Source organism: Palaemon carinicauda, chromosome 1, assembly GCF_036898095.1.
Source record: "Palaemon carinicauda isolate YSFRI2023 chromosome 1, ASM3689809v2, whole genome shotgun sequence".
Lineage (NCBI taxonomy): Eukaryota > Metazoa > Arthropoda > Malacostraca > Decapoda > Palaemonidae > Palaemon > Palaemon carinicauda.
The window spans coordinates 125,529,196-125,546,129 of NC_090725.1; the positions used below are offsets into that span (position 1 = coordinate 125,529,196).

Sequence of the window (16,934 nt, forward strand, 5' to 3'; positions counted from 1 at the left end):
TAACTTTTCATACAGCAGGAGTCAATTCATTTCCCAAAACAGGGTTATTCAAACGAGTACCGTCCCCTGGTGGTCTTTAGAACTAACTGCATTGCACAGAGCCACAAGAAGGTCCTTAACCCGATTGTGCAGATGCCGTACTAAGGATAATTTAAATGTATACAAGAAATGTAGAGCACAGTTCCGTCGTGCCATGAAAGAAGCTAGGCGCCAGTCTTGGGTATCTTTTGTTTCCTCTAATAACAGTAAAACACAACCATCATCTGTGTGGAGGAAAGTTAAAAAGATAGCAGGCAAATTCACCACCAGTGTTGAATGTAAATGGTCAGTATGTAACTGAAGCAACCAAGGTTAGCAATGCCCTGGCTGATCATTTCTCAAATGTATCATGCAAGTGTGAAGCAGCTCCTGTTCAACAGTGTAGAAGCATTGAAGAAAAGAAAATTTTAAATTTTGCAACAAGAAGGGAAGAGTCATACAATTCTCTTTTTTCTGAAAGAGAATTTGATTCCGCACTAGGTACTTATTATTATTATTATTATTATTATTATTATTATTATTATTATTATTATTATTATTAATTGCTAAGCTACAACCCTAGTTGGAAAAGCAGGATGCTATAAGCCCAGGGGCCCCAACAGGGAAAATAGCCCAGTGAGGAAAGGAAACAAGGAAAAATAAAATATTTCAAGAGCAGTAACAACATTAAAATAAATATTTCCTAAATAAACTATAAATACTTTAACAAAACAAGAGGAAGAGAAATTAGATAGAATAGTGTGCCCGAGTGTACCCTCAAGCAAGGAAACTCTAACCTACGACAGTGGAAGACCATGGTACAGAGGCTATGATACTACCCAAGACTAGAGAACAATGGTTTGATTTTGGAGTGTCCTTCTCCTAGAAGAGCTGCTTACCATAGCTAGAGAGTCACTTCTACCCTTACCAAGAGGAGAGTAGCCACTGAACCATTACAGTGCAGTACTTAACCCCTTGGGTGAAGAAGAATTGTTTGATAATCACAGTGTTGTCAGTTGTATGAGGACAGAGGATAATATATAAAGAATAGGCCAGACCATTCGGTGTACGTGTAGGCAAATGGAAAGAACCGTAACCTGAGAGAAGGATTCATTGTAGTACTGTCTGGCCAGTCAAAGGACCCTATAACTCTCTAGCGGTAGAATCTCAACGGGCGGCTGGTGCCCTGGCCAACCTACTACCTCCAATGATACAGCCCCTAGACCTGATGGAATTCCATATGCAGTGTTTAAACATGAACCTGTTAATAAAAAGTTATTTATTTTAAGTATTATTAACAGAATATGGCATGATCATAGTTATCCAAGTGTTTGGGAACTAGCCATTATTTTAGCATTTTTAAAACCCGGTAAGGATAAGTTCTTAGCAACAAACTACTGACCTATTGCATTGAGATATTGTATATGTAAGATCAAGGAGAAGATGGTCAATGCAAGACTGGTTTGGTACCCGGAGAAGAAAGGTATTTTATATCCTATCCAGTGTGGATTTAGGAAAATACATTCAACGAAAGATGTCTTGATACGACTTGAGTCCTCTATTTATGAAGCCTTTGCTTCCAAACAGCACCATATAACAGTATTTTTTACCTCGAAAAGGCATTTAATACTACATGAAGATATGGTATACTTAAAACCATTCATAATCTGGGACTTAGAGGAGAGCTACCATTGTTCATTGAAGTATTTGTTTCACATAGATTTTTTCAAGTTAGAGTAGGTGAAACTGTCAGAGGAAATGTCAGGAAGTGGGAGCTCCTCAGGGTAGTGTGCTGAATGTAACCCTATTTGCACTAGCCATAAATGGGGTATCCTCAGTCATTCCTAAAGATAATCTCTCAACACTATTTGTAGATGATCTCTATATCATATGCTGGAGCTAGAATGGGAATGTTTGAGAGAAAATTACCACTCTCAATCGACAAAATAATTCTATGGGCTGATATGAATGGATTTAAGTTTTTGACAAGTAAAACTGTTGTTGTCCATTTCTGTCGTATTCGGGAGAACATCCAGACCCAGATATGTACATCAAAGGTCAACGTATCCCATGTGCAAGTGAAGCTAGATTTCTAGGGTTGATCTTTGATTGTAAGCTTACATGGGTTCCTCACTTGAAAGCCTTAAAAGTAAAATGTCTGGAGGCTCCGAATCTTTTAAAAGTTTTGTCCCTTATATTGTAGGGGCAGACCATAAAATTCTTTTAAAATTGTACAAGGCCTTAATTTAAAAAAAATTAGTTATGGGTGTGAAATAGACTCCTCAGCCACCCCAAGCCGATTAAAAGTTTTAGATTCTATACACCATGCTGGTATCAGATTGTCCTCAGGAGTCTTTAGAACTTCGCCTGTCTCAAGCCTCCTTGTTGATGGTGGAGAATTGCCTTTAGACCTTTACCGGACGTCTTCTATTGTTCGGTATTGGTTTAGGTTGCAAAGACTTCCTAATTCTTTAGCATTCTAGACATTTTGAGTTGCACCCAAAATCTCCTCAACCTTATGGTTTCCGGGTAAAAACATTAGTGGACAGTTTAGATGTAGGTAGAAATAAAGTGCTCCCATGTAGGATATCATCAACCCCTCCATGGAAATTAACGGATGTATCCTTTTGTAAATATTTTATTAGTATAAAAAAGAACATGACTGACTACAAAACCAGGTTGCTCTCTATGGAACATGTTGCAGAACACAGGGATTCGACTTTTATAGATACTGATGGTTCCAAATCTGCTGCTAGCATTGAATTTGGAGTATATAGTAGTGCTTTTCATTGTAGAGGTGCACTTCCTTTAGCATCCTCTATATTTACTGCCGAACTATATGGCATACTGTACGCTATTGAGAAAATAGCATTACAAGAGAATGGCAATTTTACCATTATTAGTGATGGAAGAAGCTTTAGAAGTTTTTAATTCCAATAATCCTTTAGTTTTAAAGATTTCAGAGTGACTTTTAATTATTGGTATGAAAGGTATAACAGTTCGATTTTGCTGGGTTCCAGCACATGTTCAGTAGGTGTGTCTGGAAATGAGAAGGCAGATTCACTGGCCAAGAATGCTGCAGCTGAGTTTCTACTAAGAAGGTATCCCATTCCCAGTAATAATTTTATTCCTACAATTAAAAATTTTATTTATAATAATTGGCAACAGCATTGGGATAGTTTACTTGAAAATAAGTAATGTTATATCCCCTTGGAGGTATAACTGGATGCCCCGAAAATGGGAGGTAGGGCTACTCTTTGTCGTCTCCGCTTTGGTCACACTCGGATGACACATGAGTTTTTGCTGGCTGGCCAACATCAACCGTATTGCAACGACTGGTACCATTGACAGTGAGGCTAGAGGAAAGGATGGCAGGTTCATCCTTGTCAAGATTCTTGGATATTGGCATTAATAACCTTAGATGTAAGGATGCCAGAAAACCTCAAATCAATCAATCAATTAACACTTATAGATGGTGTGTCTTTATTCCCTAATCAAAACAAGATGCTCTCACTTTTGGTTTTGACCCTTGATGTGGAACCTCCTTAATATGGATTTCATTCCTGGGTTCAAGTCATAAGAATGTAACCTAATAAACATACTTTTGGTACATACCTTATAAGTTGGTATATTACCTTAGAATGTGCTGGAGGCTGGTTGCATTCTGGTTACTGTAACCCCTTGCCATATCGCTGTTCACCTATTGTTCCCTCAGTACTTTGTGGATTTATAAATGTATTATGTGTATATCGCCGGTTTCTAAGGGCAAATTAATGTTAAAATTTTATAATTTTTTAAATAGCAAGTTTTGGGCTTAAAAATTAATAAAGTAAATTAAATCAATACCATATGTACTCCTGTAATTTGTAATCTCTCATATTGTGCTGCCCCCAAATTTCCACCCTTAAAATAGGATTTTATCATGTATCTTGTGCATCATTCAAGATCATTTTTTGAGACCATATTATAATAAACTAACCTCTTTTCCTTCACCTCTTTATCCCAACTTCTAGTTCAGTAAGTTAAAAAAGCTAAAGAGAATGATAGAAGTATCCATAGTAATGTATACGGCTATAGAAAACGGAATAAAAAATATGTTTTGTTATGAACAGCTGATATGGATAACAACTGTTTTGCTTCCATTTCAACTTTCACACGATGCTAAACAATTACAGTAGTTGCTACAAAGGATGTTGTGTAGAGTATGACTGATATATTATTACATTATACCTTTTTTGGTTTTATGTGCAAAATTTACTGAAAGAATTGGAAGAAAATTCATAAATTTCCTAACCTTTTCATGGTAAAATGCAAATGATAGCTCAAATAATAATTATCTCTTTTAGCAAGAGAAAAAATACTTCTTTGGTAGTTGGCTTTTATCAGTTGATTTAGAAAGTGTTGTGATAGCTCGGTCATCTTACGAAAATAAATAATCGTTAAGACGTATATTTGCTATTATTTTATTTGGTAATACGATACTAATTTAGGAATATTAAAGGCATTATTATTGGATACAGTTAAGTGAAACAGTGTTATCAAGATTTTGATTATTTTAAATACTGCTGTACTTTATTATTTAGTAAACGGCCATAAAATTTGCTCAACAGTGTGGCCTTGCCAAGCAGTACATGCATTAGTGAGTGTTCCGATTTTAATTTTTTAAGTTTTTGTATATGTATGGATGTGTCTACAGTAAAAATTAGTTTTAGCTTATAAGGTTTATTAAAGTGTACAGTGTAACAGATTTATAAAATGTCAATTTTATAAAGAACATAAGAAAAATGTGAAATGTTTTTAAGATAATGAAAAAAAATACACCATACATTTCTGTATCTACTTTGCCATTTTTTAGCTGTCACAGGGGCACCTGGAATGGAACACCTGTGATAGCAAAGGGATTACTGTATTGTGGAATTGTGGAGCTATTTAAAATTGTAGCAAAGTTTTCCCCACAATTTTGATTAAGAAACAGACCCTTTCATATGTACGAGTACCAACGAGAGTAGGATCAGTTGCCTCAGAGAAATGTTGTTCCAATGCCAGTATATGATGACAGTTTTACTACCCCAGAGGACAAGTCAGTGGATCACAGTCTTGCTAGAATGGTGGATGATATGGTGTCCTTATTGACATATCATCACATAAATATATTTTATTTGTTTCGATGGACACATATTGATGCAAAAGAGCTTTTTATTATATCCAGAGTGCTCAATGACTCTAAGGATCCCATTGATGTGGCTTTAGAAATAACCCCCAGATATCATTATCTATTACAGTAGTGACCTGTTTAATTTGTTCTGGGAGTGAGCATGTAACCTATAATGTTCATATTCTAAAAGAACTCTTCCCATAAGAAATTAAGGAACTTCACTTGACCCACGCCTGAAGTCCATAAATACATCTATACTGTACAATCGTTTTTAAATGTTCTTAATAGTGAATAAATTATATCCACTAATATCAGAATATAATACAAATGTATGATTCACAATAAAAAAGAAATATTGACAAATTAACTTTGAGGAAAGTTGTGTCTTGTATTAAGAAAGCAAGAGAGAAGGAGAAGTTTACTTCTTGGAGGCAGAATCTCCCCCATGATCATTTTTGGCAAAATAATGGGAGTTCATTCTCTTGATCAATATTCACTATCACTAACCAAATTACTTTATTTATATTTTATGGACACTTGGTCATCTTTTTATTCAACTCTAACAAGCAGTTTTGACAAAGAAATTATCTAGAGATGACTGCTTTTGCCCTTTCTTTAAAACAGCATGAAAATATGAAAAAAAAAAAAAAATCAGATGACAATAGTGTGACCACTGCATGCGTGGCGTACGGACACCATGTGACTGATTTCATGTTAGTCTCATTAGTATTTGTTCAAAAATGCACATATGGAGAAAAATTTTTGTTTGCAAACCAATACAGTTCTCATAAACCAACTTGAATTATTATTCTCGTAAACCAATTGGTTTTACTGTATTGCGAGTCACTCATAAACCAAGGTACTACTGTATATCCAAAGCACTAGATAATACAGAGATCACCAGAGAGGTTGGGTTTTGTAATACTCCAAAACAATCTTATCAAATGCATTAAAATGGTAATTCACCTTCACAAACTAAAAGAACTTGACTGGTTAACGAAGTCTTCATGTCAGAGATGCATTGGGTATTGTAGAATTACAAATACACATCAGAAGAAAACAAAGTCAGACCTCCTACTTCGTGAAGGTTAGGTAACAGAGACAGGCGCAAAAAAAGGGAAAAATCGCGAATGCTTGTTGCCCTAGGGTGGGATAATTCCCAACCTAACCTAACAACTCACTGCCGTTGCCTACCCTTGGATAATTAACCCATTAAGTACTGGTACTGTTTTTACTTGGTTTCTATCACAGTATAGTTGTTCCTATGTAGTAATACTGTATAACGCTCGCTGATACTGTAATTTATATTATTGTAATGCATAAATACCTCTCTTCAAGAAAGCCTCTGCTTATGAAATTTTCAAGCTGCGAAACGAGATCTGAATATTTTTATGACTCACTTTACGAAAAATTTTCATTTTAAGAAAAGAGATTTGCCAGCCAGCCCGAGAATAAAACAGTCACCCATCACAAAGAGTTGAAGAAAATGAGTTCAGACAATAGAAAATATAGATGTAGTCTATGATAAGGGTAACTATAATAGTACAGTACATATGGAACTATATATTTAATATATGTACAGTATTGTACTGTATGTATTGTATTATTTTCCATTTATTATTACATTGTTATAATAACTACTTAATTTGCATGTATTAACAGTTCGTTTGGTTATATTGAATGGTTCAAATGAGTTTGGCCACACAGTATCTTATTGTGGTTATACTGTGGCTTTATTATGAGATTTAATGTGGTGTTTTGTAGGGTTTAGAACAAATTAGGCATTTTAGATGTGAAATGTAACTCACAACACAAAAAAATCACGTTACGAAAGCCACTTCAGAACGAATTAATTTCGTGTTGTGAAGCATTACTGCACTGTACTATCGCTACAGTATAGCTTAACTGTACTGTAAGTGTTCACTTTTTTATTTGAACGACTTGATTCACTGCACATGTAGCCTACATTTACAATAAATATCATTATTGTAATCGTGTATTGTACGATATGTATACAGTACAATTTAAGATTAACTAAGTGTGTATATTTTATACAACGACCACTAACCATTTTTGTACGAAGTTCTACGCAACAGTCTTGAAACGTGGCCCAATTCCTGATGGTCATCTCTTGCGCAGTACGGATAATCCGACATTTACAGTAACTTTGTAATAATATTTATCACATTTTCTACTTTAATCGGTTAGAAAATTAAGATGATAAAAGTGTATTTACAGTAGTAACGTTATAATCATTGCGTAAAAGCATACAGCTATAATAACAACCAAACCAAAAACAGCTTTGTTCCGACACTAAATACAAATTCTACGCTATTTATAGGGATTGTCTTTCAGTGAAGCTGAAAGACTAGCCAGAAAGACTTTCAAGTGAGGTAGCAACTACCGAACCCGCTAGTTAGCTAGGGGTAGTGAGGAGTAGTGGAGGTTGCCAACTACCCCATTCACTCACACGCCAGTATGCTTAAACCACTTTATTTTTTGCCTTTGCCGAGAACGAACGTCTCCTCTTTCTGCCTCTCATGCAGACTTGTCCATTGTACTAACATTTCTGATATTTTTCTCTTTTCATGTGTGTTTGTTTTCTCCTTCCTGCCATCCACCATGAGGACATGTCCAGGGCTTGAAGGACATTCCTGTGGTACCTTCGTGACCTCCGCCGAGACGGACCCCCATTCGTTGTGTCTGGCTTCAAAGGACAACGATGTGACTAGGCTAACACCTGCTAGGCGTGTAGGGAGTGGTCTTCCTCCCAATGGCGAAGAAACCTCGAAATTCTTCCTTGACTTGATCTCTTCCCGAAGCTCCTGCTCGCTCGGTCTCTTCCAAGAATCAGTCAAGTAGTAGCATTGACTAGCTAACTCCAGGACAACCCTGGGGTCCCAGGGATGAAGCTGCTTCCCCTAGAGAAGCAACTTTACCCCTGCCCTCAGGAGAATCCTCCTCTCTCTCCAATGTCTTACAGGTTTGGCATTCACTGGGGGTAGCAGGCCCGCCTTCAAAGGATGTCTTGACAGAGCTTCTGTAGTGGGGGCCCGGAGGAAACCTACTCCAGCGTCCTCTGATGTAGAAGCTCTTTCACCTGTGAGTGCTGTAATTTCTGCCCTTGCTGTCTGCGAGGCCCATCTCGCACATTCTCCTGCTCCTGCTAGTCCTGTGCAGCTTGACTTCTCCACAGAGGATCGCCGCCGATGGGACCAGTGCTCCCGCTTGCCCCCCAGTGTCGACCTGCTGCCGACAATGAGAGCTCTCGCCACCACATGGTCTCTTCATTATGAAGGGACCGCAGTCCCCTTCGATCGTCCAGATATTTGCCCACGCCCTCTATTAAGAAAGAGCGCTCTAATTCCAGGGATCAATGATCATCTTGTCACTCTCCTGCTGGTGATCGTCACTTGTCGTCTCATGATCGTCACTCGCCAGTTCGTGAGCGTCACTCTTCTGATCTCTGTTTGCCGCCTCGTGATCAACGCTCGCCTGCTCGCCGTTCACCAGCACTTGAACGTCCTACCACATAGTGCTGTACCCTAGTTTGCAATAACTCGTCATGTCGTGATCATCACACCCCAGCGTGCCATTTTCCAGCTTGCCGTTCGCCAGCTTGCCATTTGTCTTCTCACCATTCCCCGCTCTCCAACTCGCTGCTCTCCAAATTGCTACTGGACGACTTGCTGATCTCCTGCCCGCCGATCACCATGCCTCTCGCCAACATGCTACTCACCATTCGCAAGCTCGTTGGGCTCCCGCCCGCAGGTCTCCCAAGCACGACAACTACTCTCCATCACCTGTGCACACTTTCGTGTGCAATTGTCATACATTCATGCCCAATCGTCACGCTCCTACGTACAATCGTCAGGCTCCTACTCACGACCGTCACGCTCCCGCAAGCGATCCCCTTTCTCCACCTTGACAGCGCAGGGACAAGCATTGCAGACCAACAGCACCCGCTACAGACCCACCTTTATGTCACCCATTCTCGCCAGCAAGAGGCGAGCACCCAATTCTTATTCCTGAGGTGTTCAGAGTTCCCCCTAGAAAGTTCGCGTCAGTGCCCATCCCGCCAGAACACGCCCCCTCCCAAGACCATACATGAGGATCTTCAGATGTCTGTTCGCATTGATCCAGGTAAGTGACCTGTCTCTCCTCAGTTTCAGGTGCCGAGACAGCGATCTCTACCCGTAGGCCTCCTTAGGGACTCACCGGACCTGTCTACTATGGGGAAACCACCATCGTGGTTGACACCCTGCTCAAGGCAGGCAGTTGTAGGTAGATCACAGCCAGTACAACCACCCACGCAGGCAGCAGTAGCGTCGAGACCAAGGATCCCATTGGAAAAATCGGTCTCCTTTTCCTCTTCTTCTCCTCCAGCCAACCCTAGAAGGAAACCTTTTTCTTTCAGAGCCCCTTTTCCTCTGATGGTCGTCTTGCCCCTCAAGAAACCTCGTGGAGCTGCAAGAGGGTCTTTGAACATCCAATAGGACTTCTCGATGCTCCAGTTAACGCCAGTCCTGACGACGAAGAAGAGGAGACTGGGGAATCCAACTCCTCCTCTGGCCGACCTTATCCACCCTCGTACAAACTGAGGCTTGGATTCCCCTCGGGAGATCACCCTCATACCTAAGTTCCAGCCGTCTCCCTTCAAGGGGGTTCCTCCAGAACCTAACCCTGTTTCCAAACCACCGGAGCACGACAAGGAACCTCCTGCAAGAAAGGTTCAGACCTCTTTAGGATGGTAGGAACCTTCCAGACCTGCTTTGTTGGAGGAATTTATACTGCATCACAGAGAGTCTAAGGACAGTAGGACGGTGCCCAAGAAGGCAAAGGCTAGAGCACCTCTTTTGCACAAGAGAGCTCACGGATCCTCCCGGGCAGCAGGAACGTCTCCAAGTGACATCCTTCCATTGATGACATTGATCCACCTGGGGCTCCGATGTGTGAGAGCATGATGAATTGGACATGGATGATGACTACCTCCCTAGGGCTGCAGGTTCTAAGATCAACTCCGAAGCTGAACAAAGATTGTTGGAGTACACCTTCTGGCAAGTCCTATCTTGCATGAGAGCCATCAATTGGTTGTCTGACCCAGAGACGGCAATTTGGGAGGGTAAAGACATGGTCCTTAACCATGTGTACGGTACCCAATGACCACCTAAGGTCAGTGCAGCTTTGCCCTGGTGGAAGGGGTTGACGGCAGCCAGAAAGAAGGCGTTCTCTCAGATCCCTGGCTCCTAGTTTGCTTAGAGCGGGTTCGTCCTCTAAGCTCCTCCCACCACCATTCGTCCAGCAGAGGAGATACTATGAGGTCTCGGACGAGCCTTTCCTCCTTTACCTCTGGACTCCTCCATAGAGTCTCTCGAGGGGAGTGTTGTTCAAGAGGATTTCTGGGCTCTCGGCCTCCTTTTCAGCATCTTGAGATCCTGAACATGGAGAAGGTAGTGAAGTACGCCATGCAGGCTACTTTGTGGCTAGCTCTATGGCTGTGATCAGTGGGCCACTTTGTTAGAACTGAGGATTGGTCCAAGGATTCTATAAGGAGGTATGTGTGCCCTTCCTTTTATCTGGTACCCACACCATAGAGTTCCTTGCTCACCAGGTAGTTAACCTGTGGGCGAACACAATTCTTAGGCAACGGGATGCGGTGATCGAGAAGTTCTATAGTCAGGTCCCCCCAGGCTGAAGTCACCAGGCTCAGCCACTCCACCTTGAACGGTTCTTCCTTGTTCAAGCCGAAGTGGTTGAGAGGGCGGCTCGATAATGGAGGAAGTTCAACCAGCACTCTCTTCTTCGTAGGGCCTTCGCATCTGGGCCCTACTGTGAGGCTCCACCAGCTGCTAAGAAGCAGCCGCCGACCAACATACCCTCGACCAGTAGGACAGCAGGGTCCTCCAAAAAGGTGTTGAAGCAGCCTTTTCCTGCAAAAGATCAAAATGGTTCCAAGTCCTCCAGAGGAGGAAAAGGGAGTAAGGGAAGTGGCAGAGGTTGCTCCCACCAGGGAGGGCAATTCTCTCATCTGCCCACATGTTGGGGGGGATGCTTGCAATGACACTGGCAGAAGTGGCTGCAGCATGGGGCCGATCCTTGGACAGCCTCTATGATTCATTCAGGGTATCACATCCCATTCACTCAAGCTCTTCCTCCACTGACTCATGATCCAGTCCCATTGAGCTCCTGCGCGAAGGAATCCGCAAAGGGCTATCTCCAGGAAATCCACGGCAGCTCTCCAGGCTTCTTCAGTCAACTCTTTCTTGTGAAAAAGGCATCTGGAGGCTGGAGATCAGTCATCGATCTCTCGTCCCTGAACAAGTTTTTTCTTCAAACTACGTTCAGAATGGAGACAACAGGCACGGTCAGACAAGCGGTAAGACCACAGGACTTCATGCGTGTGCTGGATCTCAAAGATACATACTTCCAGATCTCATTCCATCTGTCTTCAAGGAAGTATCTCTGGATCGTACTTGAAAACAGGCAATACCAGTTCAGGGTACTGTGCTTCGGTCTTTCCATAGCAGTCCAGATATTCACGAGGGTGTTCGCCCTAATGTCATCTTGGTCTCACAGGATTGGCATTCGTCTGCTAAGATATCTTGACGATTGACTGATCCTAGAAGACTCGGTAGCAACCCTTCTTTAGCACAGAGACAAACTCTTCGAGCTTTGTCAGGATCTGAGGATCGTGATAAACATCGAGAAGTCATCCCTGGTACCCTCCCAGAGATTAGTATACTGTACCTCGGTATGATAATAGACACCAAATTACAGAAAGTTTTTCCATCAGATGACAGAATTCAGAGGCTGAGGAAGGTAGTAAGTCCCTTTCTCAGACGAGATGAGCTTCCAGTCCAGCAGTGGTTGCATATTCTTGGTCACCTGTCATCCCTGGCCCGTTTGGTTCCTAAAAGCCGCCTCGGAATTCGATCTCTTCAGTGGCGGTTAAAATCCATGAGTAGTCAGTACCCTGACGCCCCAGATATTTGGTCCCCATGGGACCAGAGCAACTGATGGACCTTCAGTGGTGGGCGACAGCCGAGAATCTCCGCAGAGGGACAAACCTTCTCGTTCCTCCCCCAGAATTGATGCTGTATTAGGACACATCGAAAGATGGGTGAAGGGCCTACATGCTGCACCACACGACCTCGTGGCTTTGGTCTGAGTCCAAAAGGTACCAGCACATAAATCTCTTAGAGATGAGAGCAGCCTTTCTAGCCCTCCACCAATTTGTGGCTGATCACTCTGTGGTGCTGATGAGCAACAACACCACAGTAGTGGCTTACGTAAACAAACAAGGTGGTACCTTTTTGCAGCCTCTATGCCATCAAGCAGTAGAGAGACTGAGATGGACAGAAGACATCTTGGTGTCCCTATCACCTTGCTTCATTCCTGGCAAGAGGAATGTGCTTTGGAACAATCTGAGCAGAGCTATTCAGGTAGTGGGCTCCAAGTGACCTTTGAATCATCTTATAACCAACAAAGTCCTGACTTTGAGGGGTTCCTGACTGTGGATCTATTCGCAACGTCCCCGAACTTTAGGCTCCCGCTCTACTATTCCTCAGTCCTTGGCCCTCAGGCTTGTGGTAAAATGTATTTGAACAACGGTGGGACAACATCGACGTGTACGCCTTTCCCCATTTTTTCTCATGAGAAGGGTGCTTAACAAGATAGAGCATCCAACAACCTATCCATGACACTCATGCTTCCGCTATTGCATCACGGCACGGAGAGTGGTTCCCGGACCTTCTTAGCTCTACTGTTCTCAAACAGCCACTCGTGAACATTTTTCACAAAGCAATAGCTTCTCTTCGTCTTCACGCTTGGAGACTATCCAGCATCTCCTTTCACTGAGAGGCTTTTCGCAACAAGTTGCGAGAAGAATGTCTGGATACCTGTGAAGATCCTCGGCTTCAGTCTGCCATGCCAAGTGGATTGTTTTCTGTGGTTGGTGTCATGGAAGGGGTATCTCTCCTCTCGAGGCTACTATTCAAACAATAGCGGAGTTCCTTGTTTACCTTTGGGAGGAAAAGCTTCTCTTGGTCTTGGCAAGGAAAGGCTACTCTTCATATGAAGTTACAAACTTACTTGCCCTCAGTCGGAAGTTAGACCTTCCCCTTGGAACATGGTTCGCATCCTTCGGTCTCTGAAGGGTGCTCCCTATGAACTATTACGCCAGGCAACAGATTGCCACATCACGTTGAAAGCGGTGTTCCTGCTCACTTTGGCTTCAGCCAAGAAGGTCAGCGCTCTTCATAGTCTATCCTATGACATTCCTCATTCAAGGGGATGGGGGAGATAACACTCAGCTTTGTCCTTGAGTTTATTGCTAAGATTCAAAATCCAGGAGTAGCGATAACACTCAGCTTTGTCCTTGAGTTTATTGCTAAGATTCAAAATCCAGGAGTAGCGAATCGTAGATTTGGGCCCTTGATTGGAATTTTTTGTTCTTTAACCGATGACCCAGATGAACTGTTATTTTGCCCAGTGAGGAGTTTGAGGTACAGTATTACCTTGAATGCAGGTCATAGACCCTCCTCCTGCTCTTCGACCTAGAGTTCATGACATTCGGGGCATCAGTACGTCCCTAGCTTTTAAAAGAAACTACTGTACTCATTGACACAGGTACTGCAAGCAGGCGTGTGGAAACATCAAACGCAGTGGTGGCTCGTGGCCAAAGTCAGGGAGGGTGCTACTACAAAAAAATTGTAGTTCCCTTATAATTCATTACTTAATCATCATCATGAAAAGAAAATGCATCTCAACACAACAAATCAAAATCATCATTGAAAAAGTATTCATCGATCATAGTTGAAAATAATACAATTGCTTATTTATACACAAAATATGTTTATCATCCATCTATTTAGGAAAATTCCTGTTCTCATCAAATAAATGAACAAAAAAATTGATATATGTCATTTTCTCAACTCTTAGTAATGGAATATTTAACCCTTAATCCTCTGGGTACCTAAGGCAAAATTAATAATGTCAACTGTGATCAACTGTGCAAGTAATTATGAAATGCCTTTATATTCAACTTCTTATTCAAGTTATATTTTCCATTACCTTTGACCAAAAAAAATCTCGCTCTTATTGATGTAAAAAAAAATCTCATTTTCAAATGAAATGCAATAATTGCCAGTAAATAAATGTTCAAACACACACATCAATTCAAGTTTATCAGAAATATTTCTGCAATAAAAAAATTGTCTTGCTCATTATTACTCACCCAGAGTATTATTCAATTGTAATCAAAATATTGATAAACATTTTCCAACATTACACATCATTACACATTGTTATTGTAAATCATTTTTCTCATCAATCTTATCATGATAAATCTTTGTTATTAATGGCATAAAAAGAAACATTTCTCCTAAAATCACATCATTATATTTGTAAAAATGCATACAAAATCATAAAAAATTCTTGTTATAAAATATGGGTAAAAACACAAGGTTTCTTTTACCTTCAAATGCCCCAAAATACTCGTATATATTAGTATCATAAATATTCAAGCATCATAATTATTTCATAATAAAGAAACACATTCAGTACATAATAATACCCTTTTGAAACATTTAGCTTCTCTTAAGTTTATTACTGGTGCACAGTTTTACATCTTCAATTACTTAAATCTTTTCTCACTTCAATTTATTAGTTATATTCAGTGTGACTGTAGCACATAGCTCATCTTTTTATATAAAAAATTGTTTTGATTATTACCCTTTCTTCACATTTATTCAAGTTAACTTAATCAACATTCATATCATAATCAAAATCATTATTTACATGCATTTTTATCATTGTTACATGTGTTACACAAATATTACTCAATGCATCACCTATAAAATGCAATAATAACTCCTTTGCTCTATTGGCATCGTTATTAAATCAATAAATCAGTACACTTGTAAATCATCAATCACCTATAGGTTTCTATTCATCAACTCATCATTACCCATAACTTTATCAAAAAAATTTCTCATTTTACCTTCCTTTGTAATTCAATAAAACAATTCTCATTTTACCCTTAATCATTTGGAGACATCATTTAGACCTTCTTTGGTGCTCATGAAATACATACATATTTAAGTTCTAGGATAACTCACTTTACATAATTACAATATTTATTATTTGTTACCCTCAATCTTTGTATGAATGCCCGAAATTTTCCATGTCATTTCACAAGGAGTTTAGTAGTCTCTCTCAAATCTATAGAACAAAAATCTGATGTTTTCCATAAGCCGAGTTTTTCAAAGTAAATTTGTTATCTTCAAAATAATTGATATCAGTGTTCTATGTTGGTCTATCTATAGTTTGCAGGACATCCTCAACCCCTTTCTATTTATTTTATCTGCCCCTTTTGTTTCTCTATTTTAACTTGACTTATCATGGCTTATTTCACCTTTTTTACTATAGGAAAATGTTGCACAGTTTTCAATAATCACTAGTAAATTTGTGTGCATTGTCCGAGAGAAATATCTTGAAACACGAATGTCTAGTTATTTATCCTGGTCTCAAATTATTATGTTACAGACTTATCAACCCTTTCTGTATCAAATCAAATTCTATGTAGACCAGTGTGTTTTAATTATTTGCTAAGTTTTAGGAACAAAGTCCCTGGTAATCCATTAGTACCACCACTATGGGATTGGAAAATGCAATCTTACTTTCGAAAGGGATTCTTACCTTTACATGACCTTTATACTTCTTATGTTTAGGCTTTAATTTTACATTTTCAAACATCTATTTTAGGTCAAAAATTGATTTATCATTAAATGCATTCTTCAATTAATGGATGTCCTACTAACTTGAGCATGAGTTATTGTTAGTACTTTGTTAGTATGTCAGGAATTTCTATTCTTAAACGAGTATTTTCTCCCTAATCTTTATATGTATTCCTTTAAGTAATATGCAATTCTGATCTATGATTCTTATTTTTGGAGTAAGTCACCTACAAAATTTCTAATAACCCTTGGTTTCTCTTGTTCTATTTTAATTCTTCCTAAATCTAAGTCTCGTACCTGACAACTGAAACAAAATACAGTATTGGTAATAATTCTCTTAACATCTTCATGTCTTTTTAGATAATCCTTCTTTTATCATTTTTAAACCTACCAATAATATATTTAAATCTTGGACAAACATCCAGTACTCTAAGGATCCTAAGATTCCCTTCATTCAGTCATCAACAATAGTCCTTCCTAGACAACAAAATCACAATCAATTTTAGGATGAATAAGTACATTCACTCTATTCCCTAACACAAATTCCTAAACTGTTCTAGACCATTAATTTGGTAATCTATCCTACATGGTAATTTTTCATGATTTAAGACTAATATCATAATTCACTACCCTCTGGGTTTCACCTTTATAATGAGACATTTCTTTTTTATATTTATGAGGCATCACACATTGTTTTTATAACTCCTTGGTAAGAGATCGGGTTAAACTAATTTAGGATCAATAATTCATTTCTCTTCATTGTTTTAGCCTTCTATTTCATTTCACACTTCATCTTTTTTGGTTAATTTTATTTTAAGGCTTGACTAAATTAGCAAGTGCTGCTTAATTATTCCCTAAGATCCTATCATTCTAAAAAACCACCTACATCTTTCAAATCTAATTGGAGCAGGATTTTCACTTTAACCCATGTTTCTCTACATATGTTAAATCTGCCTATAAGGTTTACTTTCCCTATTCAAAATCTATCTATAATGTTTACTTGCCCTATTCAAAATCTATCTATG

At 39.6% G+C, this 16,934-nt stretch overlaps 1 protein-coding gene across 2 annotated transcripts in view; it reads left to right on the plus strand.

Moving 5' to 3' along the window:
- The window catches only part of LOC137651467 (protein dopey-1 homolog), a 501,407-nt gene that overhangs the window by 471,478 nt on the left and 12,995 nt on the right, over positions 1–16,934 (plus strand). The window lies entirely within an intron of this gene.